General features: G+C 37.2%; 2 non-coding genes across 2 annotated transcripts; one reads left to right on the top strand and one right to left on the bottom strand.

The window, feature by feature from the left end:
- Positions 1–5,798: 5,798 nt before the first annotated feature.
- TRNAG-UCC lies at positions 5,799–5,870 on the top strand. The gene has a single exon. It is a non-coding gene; the product is annotated as a tRNA-Gly (tRNA).
- A 139-nt stretch (positions 5,871–6,009) lies between these two features.
- TRNAV-AAC lies at positions 6,010–6,083 on the bottom strand. The gene has a single exon. It is a non-coding gene; the product is annotated as a tRNA-Val (tRNA).
- Positions 6,084–15,001: the final 8,918 nt, after the last annotated feature.

Below are 15,001 nucleotides of genomic sequence, written 5' to 3'. Positions count from 1 at the left end.
CACATGTTTATTTTTAATTTTGGTTAATGGTTTATTATGTGAGATATATATGATCAGATTTAGGTAGTTACTAGGTTAGTTATAATTTAAATTGTGGTAAAAGGTATATTAATGTTTTCCTATCTTTAGGACACCTCATATAAGTATATGGAAGTTGGCCCAATCAAATTATGGTTCCAAAAATTCGTTCATTTATAAAATTGAACCATCAATCAAATATGTGTGAATTTTACGTCTTAACTATGGTATATGGAAAATGGTCAAGCCCATCCCACAATGATTTTCTAGTTCAGCCCCTAGTTAGCAATTCGGGATTCGGCAAACGTACGGAACGGCAAACGTACGAGTATTATACGGTTTCGTAAAATCCAAATTCGGTCCAAAATTCGGTCAACGGGACGTGATTCGTCATTAATTCGGAACGGCATACGTACGTGTATAATTCGATTTGTAAATGTGAGTTCGGCTCTGAAAATTCGGTATCTATATATAACAAATAATTTGTATTTATAAGGTCATAAACCAATTTTTATGCATGTGTGAGTTATTTAAGGAAAAAATAAACTCAATATGATGATATTAATAGTATATACAACATTGGTTATCCAAGAGGACGTCGTACGGTGGTTTAGATGCTTGGTTAGTGAGTTTGAGATCTCTCTCACCTTCACCTTCAAATTTGTTCAGTCGTTTTTGTTTTTTAAAAATTACAACACGTCTAATATCCGGTCGTGTATGCTCGGGAGGCAGTAAAGCCCCAAAAAATGGAGTCTTTGGAAAGTAAAAGCTAAAGAGTTTATGTCGAATTAAGCGGACGTATCATTCGGGATACGTAAAATTCGTGAACGATTCGCGAATAATCCGGGAATGCCACATAATACGCGACTTGGGTTCGGAGTTGCAAATGTACGTGAATAAGACGGTAAAATTCGTGATACGGAAAAATTCGCGAATGATTCGCGAATCATTCCCGAACTTACTAACCACTGCCCTCCGATCTCTATTCCTTACTTCGCTGCTTTTTCTTTCCAATAATTTTTTTTGCGAAAATGCTTTCTTTCTACCGGATTTCTACGCCAAAAAAATACCCCGCCTATGTGGCACCCCTATTCGTTCCTGGAAAGCGCCTCCAGACCCACCATTTCCCATCTATGGCTCACATCCATGACACATATGGGTGTATAATGATGGTGTAAAAAAACAGTAGATGGGTAGCAAGTTCGTCTTTTTTGCTCGAGTACTCGGTTTGATATTGATATTAGAGACTGACATGAGTCATGATAGAAGTTGGTTCCACTTTTTATGCCACTTGCACAGAATTCTTGAGTGGATTATTACAGCAATGAGAAAGTAGTGGACCGTGCAGCCTGTAGAAATATTTGGATCCACTGAAATTGGATCCATTGGGAAAGTAGTGGGCCAAGGGACATATTTCTTTGGGTTTTAAAAATGAATGATTTTTTAGAACCCTGATTTCGGGAGTACCAAAATCTTTCTAGGCATATTGAATAAAGACAAAAAAAAATTGTGAAATAGCAAAATCAGATAATCCCTTAATCCAAATTTTTTTAATGGCAAATATGCCCTTTACGTATTAGTGTTAGTAATATTGATTAGTGATTAAATATATTGTTTAGTGATTAAGATAATTTTCAGAATTATAAAGGTTGTTTAGATGATTTTTTGGATCATGGTTCGGCGAAACAGGTTAAGGTTCGGCTCACATCTATGAGCCGAATCTACCAATTGATGAACGGTTTGGCTCACAGAATCTGTTTACTGCATGCGTCGAACCTATAATTTTCAATTCCAACCCTTTTGCTAGACACTAGTTCGGCCTATATGAAAGTTTCATAGTAAGCCGAACAACATCCTGAATAGCCCGGAAAAAAAATAATTACTGGTTCGACTTATATTTCTAAAATCGTATGAGCCGAACATCAATTTGTTATTTTTTGGGTTAAAATATTGTTATTGGTTCGGCACATATTGAGAATATCGTAATAGCCGAACCTCGTAAATGTGCTAGGTTCGGCACATATTATGATTATCGAATACTCAGAACCCCTATGCATCTCTATCTGTGACTAGGTTCGGCTTGAAATTTCATGCCGAACTGTTCATATACACTTACAAGAATCTTTTGTGTAGAACAGTTCGGCTAAAAACGCAACTCAATTTTGAGCCGAACTCAACACTGTAACCGTCATTTAATTGATGAAAAACAACAAATAGGAGATTGGGTTTGTAAAACTTACTTTCTTATCCTCATTTCCGGAGTTGGAGATGCAGTTGGTTTAATTTCTGGTTCAATTGGTGGTTGATTTTCAGTTTCTACACCTTCATCTTCAATTGGTTTTTCTTCTTCAATTAATGGACTAGAAGACAATTTGGTTTTCCTAGTCCCTACTTTTCTTTGTACGAGTCATTATGTGGTTGAGTTTAACCTACAATCAAATTTTTACGAACCGACAACTAATCACGATGATGAACTTTTTTTTTCGCATGAAGGGGAAGAGTTCGGCTAGAGGAGGAGGAGGAAGAGATGTTAAGGGAAACTGATTTTGATTTTTTAGAAAACTGATATTAGATTTTTGTATTAAGGGTATATAGGTAATTGAACTACCCATAGGGTACCCCTTATAAGGTCACCCAAGATGAGACTATTGTTTTGTATGCCTAGAAAGATTTAGGTATGCCCAAAATCAGGGTTCATTTTTTAGGGATCATGGTTTTTTTGGGGGACTATGGTCTTATTAGGCCACCTTCCATATAGTTATAAGGGGTGTCCAAGAAAATTGAAATGACTAACCTACCCTTAACCTAATTTAATTTAAAACCAACACAATAACCACCTCCCTCTCTCTCTCTTTCTCTATATATATATAACCACCACCTCCTCTCACCACCACCTCCCACCACCGCTGATTACCACCACCACCACCAACCACCGATTACCACCACCACCTCCGATTACCACCACCACCACTATATATATATATATAGCTTAATTTAAAATATTAACAAAGATATTCTCACCAACCCATTACTTGTCATTCGTTTTTGGTCGAATAAATGAGAACAAATCATCAAAATGAGTTGAAAATGGAAGTTGTAGAGAAGTTTAATGGAGTTTTTTTTTCAGTAAAAAGTTCGGCTATCACAAATTATTTTTTTCTTAACCGAACTCAAAATTCGGTTGATTCGCAAAAAAATACTTTTAACCGAACTCCTTATATTAGAACAATACAAGTCTATAAGTTCGGTTTGTTCGCAAAATTATTAAGTTTTCTTTGTAACTGAACTCTACCTATAAGCCCAGTTCGGTTGATTCGCAAAATATGTTGAAGTTTGCGAACCAACCGAACTTCTAACACTAGGTTACTTTTAACCTGATGTTCGGTTGGGAACTTGGTTGCGTTGAAGTTTGAGAACTAGCCGAACACACAAGATGTACTCAAATAAATTGTCAAGTTCAAAGTTCGGTTACCTACCATTTTATCTTAGGTAACCGAACATTGCATTGTACGACCAAAACCTCCATTAACGAGCGAGTTCGGTAACCTGTGTGTTTGGAAAACGCAACCGAACTACACTTTCAGGTGTGTTTGGTTACATGTTTTTGACATATGGTAACCGAACTACACTTTCAGATGTGTTCGGTTACATGTTGTTGACACATGGTTAACCGAACTGGCCCAAATTTACATTAAAATTTTCATTTTTTTGAAAGTTTGGAGCAATTCAACCAACATTATCTAAGTTTGAAGCATACCTGGGTACCCATATACCCTTCCTCCGGTTGTGGTTGGTAAAATCCATCGTTTTTCATGTTTTCCTTCTTCATCTTCTCTAACTTTACTCTCTCAATAATTCTACTTCTTTAAAAAAAAACTCATCTGATTTTTTAATTTCACTAATTATCTTTAACTTAATCATCTCACTAATCATTACACTAACTATTATTAACACTAGATAATCATCACCCAAAATTAATCAGGAGGGTAATTTAGGTATTAATATAAATATCTAGATAAGGGGTGACCTAGATTCACTTCTAGTGTATTTACCCAAAATAAAACCATGGTCCCAAAAAAAAATCATGGTCCCAAAAAATCGTTTTTAAAAATACCCATTTGCATGTTACAACAATAGCATGATAACATACAAAATAGTGATGTTGATTGAACAAGGTAAAGAAAAGACATCACGTTCTACAAATATCTTCAAGCACCATTTGTATCCCACTGGCCAGGAAAATTGCCGTTCAACTCCCGGTAACACATCTTTTTCTTTTGGTATTTTTATCAATATTCATAGTAATGTTACAAGATTCTTCTATGGAACAAGATAAAAGCTGTTATAGGCCAACTTGGTCCGGTGAATTCGGTATTTTGGGAACATACTAAGAATTCTAAGTGATCGATAAAAAAAACACGGTGAAACCTGAGACCACCGAAGGCTATCACAAAAGACCATTTAAGGCATCAATAAAAAGCTTTGTGGTCCTGTTGAAAAGCGGAGAAGAGAGGAAAATAAATGCATTCTTATGTTCAGACACAAACGGAATTTAATGGAATACATATATGGACATGTTTCTGAATTTTTGATTCTTTGATGAATAGTTTAAGTATGGTGGTGGAGAACCATGGTTTTTCTTTTGAAAAGTACAAGTCCTTCTTCAAGAGGTCTACTACACCTATTTAATCTCTTCTACGGAGACTTGAACTGTTGAAAGAGTCCTTATCAATGTCTAGAGTCCTTGAGAAAACACGCCCTCCAATTTTCTAAAGGTACCATTTGAAAACTATGGTGTACCACCCAAAAATACTAATGGCACACATTTATCATCTTTGTACCTTTTGACTAATTCCATAACTATCTTTGACCATGAAAGTTAGGCCGATTTCACCATTCATTGATCCTTCTACCTCAATTCACTCCACACCACTGCCATGGAACCATTTGCCCTATATCTTCTCTAATTTTGATGTGCCAAATTTTTTTGGCCAACAATGTTCAATTCTTCCATGCACGGTATCCAACTTTTCTTTGCACTAGACTGCTTTGTTTTTTCTCGACCACTTATACTTTTAATCCAGGCTTCGCAACTTCGAGATTTATCTAAAGTTTCAACAAGGAAGGTGCAGTGATGTTGGTGACTATTGGAATTGTTTCTTTCTTCGTTTGAATTAACTTTCAATGGGGAACGAAAAGATACGGTTAGACAGAGTTAGAGTTGAGTTCCAAGTCTCCATACATTGCAAAGCATGCGAGAGAACAGTCGCCAGAGCGGTATCCAAATGCAAAGGTGTGGAGACATTTTCGACAGACATGGCAAACCATAGGGTCATTGTGAAAGGAAGAGTTAACCCGATTAATATACAGAAAAATTTGAAGAAGAAAACTGGTAAAAAAGTAGAAATTATAGTTCCTAATAAAGAAGTTGTTGCGAAACCTAATGAAGAAGATGATTCTACGAGCTGTAAACGAAATTCAATGTGTGATGATTGGGATGAATGCCAAATACTTACAATGTTTAGCGACGAAAACCCTAATGCATGTTCAATAATGTAGTAGATATCCATGAAGGCGATCTTTCGGCACCCTGAAAAGATCTTTCATTCATATGCATTAGCTTGTATAGCAATCATCCCAGGTAGAATCATAGATATGAAATCATGTACAGTATCCAACTTCTCTGTGCATAATGAAAAATGATTCAGACGCTAAAATCCGTTCTAAAATTCAACGCAGAAGAATTATAAACACAAACTTGTCTGCAGTTCGTTCATCCAGCGTTTGTAGTCCAACGGTTAGGATAATTGCCTTCCAAGCAATAGACCCGGGTTCGACTCCCGGCAGACGCATAATTATTTTTCGACTCTGATCCTAACAGCCTTCACTATCAGGAACCGGTTGAGGAAAAAAAATAAAAAAAATGGTTTCCCTTTTTTGGTTTCGGCCAGGTTCGAACTGGGGGCCTTCTCTGTAGTGGTTTCGCTTTTTTGGTTTCGGCCAGGTTCGAACTGGGGGCCTTCTCCGTGTTAGGAAGACGTGATAACCAACTACACCACAAAACCTATTTTGTTTTTTATTGACTAAATAATATATTTAACGGTCCACGAGTTATAACCCCAAAGGAGTCACTATCCTTCCACAAAAAATCCGTCAAAACAAAAGTAACACAAAAATTCCAAAAAGTAAAATTTTGATGAAACCTCGTAGAATATGACGAAACCAATGTTGAAATTTGGGGTTTTTGTATCAATTTTTTAAAATTTTGGAATTTTTGTATAAGTTAGTTTAAAATGGAATTTTAGTAAGTGAGATTTTTGTATCACAAGTTTGATCACCTTGAATTTTTATGACTAGTTTTGTATATTTAATCAGAATCTAGTTTTACATATATGAGATGAGTGCAGCTTAATTTTTACATTTCTTTTGAAACATTAGCTGTCACTGTATGGGGTTGCTGCCACAAAGCACAAATCCCCCTTGAGTTGTCAAAACTGGAAAAATGTGCAAGCATGTTGTAATAGGTCTATGAGTTGGAACACATCCATCGGATTCTTCTCAGTCCAGTTACCACTGGCATGCTATTCACATAACTTTGCAAGAGCCTCAGATCGGAGGGCAAGGGTATATTTTTGATCGTTGAATTTGGTGGGCCATGTGGTCAAAGGACTGGTGAGACCCACGTGATGCAAGACACAAAACCACGTCCCACCCGAACAATATTCAATCTAGGAGGGAGCATAAAAATCGGAACCGCGGATTTGATCCGTATCCGTTCGTAAAATTGTGGATTTCATCCAAACCACAAAACGTATGGGCCGGACACAGGTGAGATTCTCAAATCCGCACGTTTTAGCGGTTTGGGTGCGGTTGAATATTGAAAACCGCGGATTACCCGCACCGTAGGTTAGTAAAGTAAAACCTTGTAACATAAGACAGGCCCAGACCCTAATTCAATAGCATTGGCTTCCACTAGGCTTAAATGGGCTTCCACTAGGCTTCCAATTCAATTCAATAGTAAAGTAAAACCTTAAATGAGCTTCCACTAGGCTTTACGCAACGGTAGTAACGACTACCAACTAAAAACACGATGCCAAAAGACAGGCCCAGATCTTTTTTTTTTTTTTTTTATCCCTAATCCGCGGTTAATCCGCAACCGGACCGCACAATCCGCGGATCCGCGGATGTAAAATCCGCGAATGATTGGGCGGGTCACGGTTTGATTTTTCAAATCCGCAGCTTTGACGGTTTGGTTGCGGATGACCCCTAATCCGCAATCGTCCGTCCGTTGCACACCCCTAATTCAATCCTTTCTCCCTCTCCACCCACAGACGATTTCCGGCGAGAGAAACAACTTTTTAGGCGAGTGTCAACTACTCGGATCTGCTCTTCTTGGAGTAGATATGGGTAGTAAAAGTGTTTCTGTCTGTTCTCTACAGTTTTTCATAGATTAGAAGGTTAGGGTTTAGATTCTTTTCAGTTTTTGGCGTCGTCTTCGACGATGTCCACTCTCTGCCGTCAGTCTTTTTTTACTGCGTCTTCATGGGTTTCTTGTTGCGTGTTTATCACTCTTTTTCCTTGCAGTAATGGATATTCTACTTTGGTTTCATGGTGTTGTAAGTACTCTGGTCACCGGAATTTAGATTTATCTGGTCAAGAATTAAGAAGAAAACTCCCTGATATGGAGTATCTGGAGGTTAAGGTCGGTGTTTAAGTTTGAAAAAGAAGTCAAACTTTGTTTTTGAGTCGCTGGATTTTTGGGTTTGGGATAAACCAAAACTTGGACGGTAGTTTACTTGATCCTAAAGGTTAGGAACTTAATAACTAAGTTAGGATACCCTAAACTTGTAGGATAAGTAATATGTCTCCTATATAAGGAGATCTAGGCTATGAGTTTTAGCTATGGAATTTTTAAGGAAATTCTCATTAGACATGTGAGAATTTCATCCCATCTTTTGGGGTGGATATGAGAGACCATTAATGGTAGAAGGAGTATATCATTATGGTGCTTATGGAATGCTTATCGATGTTGGAAGATATATCGTTATGAAGTATTCGTATGAAGATGTTGGTAAGACATATTGTTAAGTAGAATATCATCTTGATGGCGCTCGATTAGATTATTGGCGTTGAGATGAAGGAGTCCATGATAATCTATGTCAGGGGGTGCAGAGAAGATCGTCTCGTTGTGGTAGATAATGTGGCAAACATTATCTCGTATGGGTGAAGACACTACTTTGGATCTTATAGGGTGATTTTGAGAGTTCTTGTGTTCGGTCACATTTTGGTGAGTCGATTAATTGATTATTCAATTCTTGTGTAATTCTCAATTGGTGGTTCTATAATAAAGAAAGAGGTCGTAGCCGTTTGGTGGATGTAGACAATATTCACACATCGTGCATATTGTTGATCCACGTTAAATCTGTGAGTACTTTATTTCTTGTTGCTTTTGTTTATGGCGTGCATCTGTTTAGTTATCTTTCTCTTCTTCATATCCTAGATCGTAGTGAGGTTCATAGAGCTATCCGAGAGATTAAGTGTTTCTTGTTAACTAGTTTATTTCGGCAAGATTAATTAGAATGTATAGATGGCTCTGAACCCCAAAAATTGGTATCAGATCCCTAGGTTGGATAGAAGATTTGAAGAGAAAAGTTTGGGTTTTCCAGCGACAGAAAATTTTGAAGACAAATGATTTGGTTTTATCAAGTATGTGAGGATTTGATGTTACCGCTTCCGAAGATGCAGATTTTGATGTTTTCAAGTATATGTGCGATTTGATTTCATCAGTTTCTGGGACAAAGCAAAGTAAAACATACTTTTCTAAAGGAATAGGAATTATATCAGGTGATCTGCATTTGATATGGTCAAGATGTATGGTCTTGATGTTTATGGTACTACATTGGAGGTTTGGCATTGATTCTTATTGGAGCATAAACCCTATGCATGGCTTCAAGTAAGTTTATTTATTCTCTATACTTCGTACCATATTCTTGTGTACTGTTTGAAAGACCTGTGTAGAGTGTTTTTCAATTAATTGGTGTTTGCTTGGCAAGACACAAGAAGGCAGGAATATAGTAGTTGGGATAAAATATTAGTTTGTATATTTGTGGAAGTAAAGATAGAATATTAGCATGTCAAAATCTCATTATTGTTCCATACCATGGGAAACAATAATTTTTTTATCAATCGTCATCAGTTATACCATGTTGCTGAGTTTCTTTAACATGAAGTTGAAGAATGTGAAGATGAATTCATACTCGTTCTACCTTAATTGTTTGTTACAATAAGGATTTGGGAAAATCTTGTAGTAGGTTTCGTTTTGGAAGTATTGATCGTTAGCCATGGATTGATATGTTCCAAAAGTGAAGAGTTTGATTTTCAGTCTTAGTATTTGAAGCATATGGCTACAAATAAATTGCAAGACAATGATCGTTAGATGAGATGTGATATTACTTGTGGTTCGGCTATGGTTTCTTATTTCTTGTTATTTTGTAATAACCAATTTGTCAACACAGTTTGTAGGGTTTGTTTGTCTTGTAGAGTATGGCATTATGTCGGGTAGGACAATATTTTTGGAGTTTCTCTTGTATTGTTTTCGATGGAGAAGCTAGACAGTTTATGATCTTCTGATTCTTGATGATGACGTTCAATCGAAGAGTTGGGTTTGGTTATACACCATTTGAAGTCGATCAGAGCTGGTTGAAGTGCAAGACCGCTGGAAGAAACAGGTTAGTCTATTGTGTTGTGGATGCGTTCCTATTTTGAAAAAGACCCGTTATGAGGAATTAAAAGGTATCACTTGGACACTTCAAGAGTTCAAAGAATAAAGATACAATAATATACAATGTGTATGGTGGTGTGGCTATGGAAGCTAGTGCATACTACAAGGAAAAAATGCAATGCATGAATTTGAGGAGGGCTATGATTCGGCTTGTTTTTCCGACAACTTTTTATTATCCATTGGCTATTTGATTTCCTGATGATCGGTATGGGGCTTTCTGTTGGAGAGAGCTACACTAAGGCAATGGTAATGTTTGGAGGTTTTCTCGTCTTCTAAAGTTATTGAATTTGATTTCAGTAGTGACAGAGCCTGTAGAGATGAAGGTAAAGATTTCTTTTGAGAAATTTGGTTCAACAACGATATAATTTCCGTCAAGTTATTTTCTATACATATAATGAGGATATAAACACAACATCGTCTTGAACTTCTTGGAGCTTGAGGAAGTTACCAAATGTTTCAGATTATGGTTGGGTATGATTGAGTGTTCGTGTGAAGGACGAATTATCAGATTTCAGAACGTTGGTGTACGTTTGGAGCAAGATTAGAAAATGGATATGCACAAGAGAGAATGTGACACATTATGTATTGTTACAAGGGTAACAGTAAATTCTTCGCCGATGGTCACAGTTACATCCGATTCCGAAGTATATTGTGGTTTGACTGTCATGAAGTCGATACTACATGCTTGCTTAAGAAATTGATGAAAGACTATCTTGACAATTATGTTAACGCTCGTAAAATGGAAAATGTTGTGAAAGCCCGTTGAGGTTGCTGAAATGGTAAGAAATTTGATGTGTCGGCTGTCAAAGTCTCTATGAAGCTGGACATGTTTTTCAGGCATGTATGCAGTGGTCGAAGATATGATGAGCTTTCATGGATGGGTAGAACTCAGTTGGTGATATATGCTCGTAGAATCATGATCCAATAGGAGATAGGCTGGGTAAAGAAAGATTCATAGAGATGAGCTTGAGATTGGCACGCAGTGACAATGATCCATGGATTGGTTGTATTTAGTGCGCAGTTAGAGTCATGCTCAATATGCTTTGGTACATACAAGATGGTTTGTTTATTGGAATCTAACATGGAGGCTGGTTTATTATAAACTAACCTGAAGTATCTCGTTAACTCGCTTTCGTGGAAATCCTCGTGGAAAGGATAAAGTGTGTAATTAGTTGTTTGAAGAAGCAATTGGCTTAGCTGGAATTTAGAGACATAGACTATAGTTCTGCTAAGGGTGACACTTGGAGGCTACTATGGTAGTTTCATTTGGTGATCTAGTACTTATGGATGTCAACCATAACGAATGTGGTGCGTAACTTGGAGTTAGTGGCTTCGAAGAACGTAACATTAACTCAAGTGGAGCAAGTCCAGTCAATACGGAGATGTGTTCGTTGTATGGAACAATTTCGAAGGTGGCAAAGGCTCAAGGGCGTATAATGACTATAACTAAGTTCGAAGATATCATATGGACAACGATCGTGTATGATCTGATTGAGTTGGCGTGAAAAACACCTATAATGATGCCAATCAATGTGGAGTTGTGAACATAAAGGAATAAGGTGTATTTTCTCAAGATGTTCCATAACGGGTGGTCATATGATGATGGTTAGTGAGATGGTCAATATTTTTCACCGTGGTGGAGATTTGTACAATCACTGATAGGTTGGATTGTTAACTTTGAGCTGGTGACTTTCAAGTTTGGTTTGCTCTCTTCTGGTGGAGGTTCTATGGAACAATTTGGGTGAACTACATTTAGGTTTGATTACTATTGAGGATATGTAGGCAACCAGTGATTGTGCAATCGATGTTCAATAGATGGGGGGAAAACAAGTTAATCGTCTCATGCATAAATGCATGATCGAAGGTGGAGAATTGTAGGTTAAGGGTCGGTGTTTAAGTTTGAAAAATAAGTCAAACTTTCTTTTTTGGGTCGGTGGAGTTTTGGTTAAACCAAAACTTGGATGATTGTTTACTTGATCTTAATGTTCAGGAACTTAATAACTAAGTTAGGAAACCCTAAACTTATAGAATAAGTAATATTTCTACTATATAAAGAGTCCTAGGCTATGAGTTTTAGCTATGGAATTCTTAAGGAAATTCTCAATATAGATATGTGAATTTCATCCCCACCTTTTGGAGTGGATACGAGAGACCATTAATGGTGGAAGGAGTACATCATTATGGTGCTTATGAAATGCTTATCGATGTTGGAAGATATATCGTTGTGGAGTATTCATATGAAGATATTGGTAAGACATCTTGTAAGTAGAAGATCATCTTGGTGGTGCTGGATTAGATTATTGGTGTTGAGATGAAGGCATCCATGGTAATCTATGTCAGGGGGTGCAGAGAAGATCGTCTCGTTGTGGTAGATAATGTGGTAAACATTATCTCGTATGGGTGAAGACACTACTTTGGATCTAATAGGGTGATTTTGAGAGTTCTTGTGTTCGATCACATTGTGGTGAGTCGATTAATTGATTATTCAATTCTTGTGTAATTCTCAATTGGTGGTTCTATAATAAAGAAAGAGGTCGTAGCCGTTTGGTGGATGTAGACAATATTCACACATCGTGTATATTGTTGAGCCACGTTAAATTTGTGAGTACTTTATTTCTTGTTACTTTTTTTATGGATTGCATCTATTTAGTTCACTTTTTCTTCTTCATATCCTATATCGTAATGAGGTTCATAGAGCTATCCGAGAGATTAAGTGTTTCTTGTTAGCTAGTTTATTTCCGCAAGATTAATTAGAATGTATATATGGATCTGAACCCCAAAAATTGGTATCAGATCCCTATGTTGGATAGAAGATTTGAAGAGAAAAGTTTTGGGTTTTCCAGTGGCAGAAAATTTTGAAGACAAAGGAATTTGGTTTCATCAAGTATGTGATGTTACTGCTTCCGAAGATGCAGTTTGATGTTTTCAAGTATATGTGCGATTTGATTTCATCAATTTTGGAAACAAAGCAAAGTAAAGCGTACTATTCTAAGGGAATGGAATCATATCAGGTGATCTGCATTGGATATGGTCAACATGTATGGTCTTGATGTTTATGGTACTTCATTGGAGATTTGGCATTGATACTCAATACTTCATACCATATTCTTGTGTACTGTTTGAAAGACATGTGTAGAATTTTTTTCGATTAATTGGAGTTTGCTTGGAAAGACACAAGAAGGCAAGAATAAAGTAGTTGGGATAGAAATATTAGTTTGTATGTTTGTGGAAGTAAACATGGAATATTAGCATGTCAAAGTCTCAATATTGTTCCATACCATGGGAAACAATAATTTTCTTATCAATCTACATCAGTTGTATCATGTTCCTGAGTTTCTTTAACATGAAGTTGAAGAATGTGGAGATGAATTAATACTCGTTCTACCTTAACCGTTTGTTACATAAGGATTTGGTAAAATCTTGTAGTAGGTTTCGTTTTAGAAGTATTGATCGTTGGACAGGGTTTGATATGTTCCAAAAGTGAAGAGTTTGATTTTCAGTCTTAGTATTTGAAGCATGTGGCTACAATTAAATTGCAGGACAGTGATCGTTGGATGATATGTGATATTAGTTCTGGTGGAGCTATGGTTTCTTATTTATTGTTATTTCATAATAAGCAATTTGTCAACACAGTTTGTAGGACTTGTTTTTCTTATTGAGTATGGCATTATGTCGGGTAGCATAATATTTTTGGAGTTTCTCTTGTATTGTTTCCGATGGAGAAGCTAGACAGTTTATGATCTTCTGATTCTTGATGATGACGTTCAATCGAAGAGTTGGGTTTGGTTATACACCATTTGAAGTCGATCAGCTGGTTGAAGTGCAAGACCGCTGGAAGAAACAGGTTAGTCTATTGTGTTGTGGATACGTTCCTATTTTGAAAAAGACCCGTTATGAGGAATTAAAAGGTATCACTTGGACACTTCAAGAGTTCAAAGAATAAAGATACAATAATATACAATTTGTATGGTGGTGTGGCTATGGAAGCTAGTGCATACTACAAGGAAAAATACGGTGCATCAATTTGAGGAGGTCTATGATTCGGCGTGGTTTTCTGACAAATTTTTATTATCCATTGGCTATTTGATTTCCTGATGATCAGTATGAGGCTTTCTGTTGGAGAGAGCTACATTAATGCAATGGTAATATTTGGAGGTTTTCTCGTCTACATTAAACTAGGTTGTCAGGTAGTCGAGTTGTGGATCCCTGAACAGATCGCTCGTTTCTTCCGTCCTGATGTCTGGATCGAAGTATGAGATCGAGGATTGAAAATTGGCATTGTAACCGAAAGATCAATATCCCACTGTGGTCGCCAATTGTTTATGGGTGAAATTCGTTTCTGCTGATTTTGGTAATTTCGGTAGGTGAGTGAGAAATAGATCTAAACCCTAAACAAATGTACTGCGCGGGAGTACTTTAGATTCGAGAGATCAATCTATACAAATCTGGCCTAAACCAAGAAATGGCCGTTCCGGATTTGCTTCGGTCACAAAGAGGAGGAGAAGGGCTGGTTTAGGGAGGGAAGCAAAGAGAGTGTTGAGATCAGAGCAGTTCTGGAAGAGTAGTACTTGACTTGTATCAGAAGGTGAAAGCTTTTAGAAAGCTAACAAAGTTGCCTTTCTGAGTATTGTATTTCTCCCTGACCAAAAACTTGTGTCTTGGTAGAGATAGGTAAGACCTATTTATACAAGTCTAAGTGAAACGTGCTCTGGCCTCGTAAGAAAAAAAAGATGGATGAGTTAAATGGGAAGAGGTGGTAACGCCTGGTATTGATGGATTTGATGGAATTGATGTTCCATAATGTAGGAGCGTTTTACCATTACTTCCTGCAGTGACTAACCGTTTTATTCTTATGACACTATCTTGAAACGGGCATTTGTGTATATCGCACGCTGTAGACCGCCAAACCAATACACTAATGAGCATCCCCCAGTTTGTGACATACGTTTTTGATGTCTCGAGTGTTTTCGTGGAAAACATGTAGCATGTCGCTGGTGTTTGATAAGTTGAGCTTGAGAGACGTGTCGGCTCAGTGGTGACCTTCGACGGTCGAGATTTTGTATCTTAAGAGGAATCGTGGCATTTGATGTAGGCGTGGCATGCCAAAGTGCAAGGATAGCACGACATGTGCCAATGTCATGTGTGGAATGCCTTGGCCGTAGGTTGCACATCGGGTGCAAGTGGCAATGCCAAAGTGCAAAT

The sequence above is a fragment of the Papaver somniferum genome, chromosome 9 (genome assembly GCF_003573695.1).
Source record: "Papaver somniferum cultivar HN1 chromosome 9, ASM357369v1, whole genome shotgun sequence".
NCBI lineage: Eukaryota > Viridiplantae > Streptophyta > Magnoliopsida > Ranunculales > Papaveraceae > Papaver > Papaver somniferum.
Note: the sequence above shows the minus strand (reverse complement) of the source record. Positions and strands in the feature narration are given on the sequence as shown.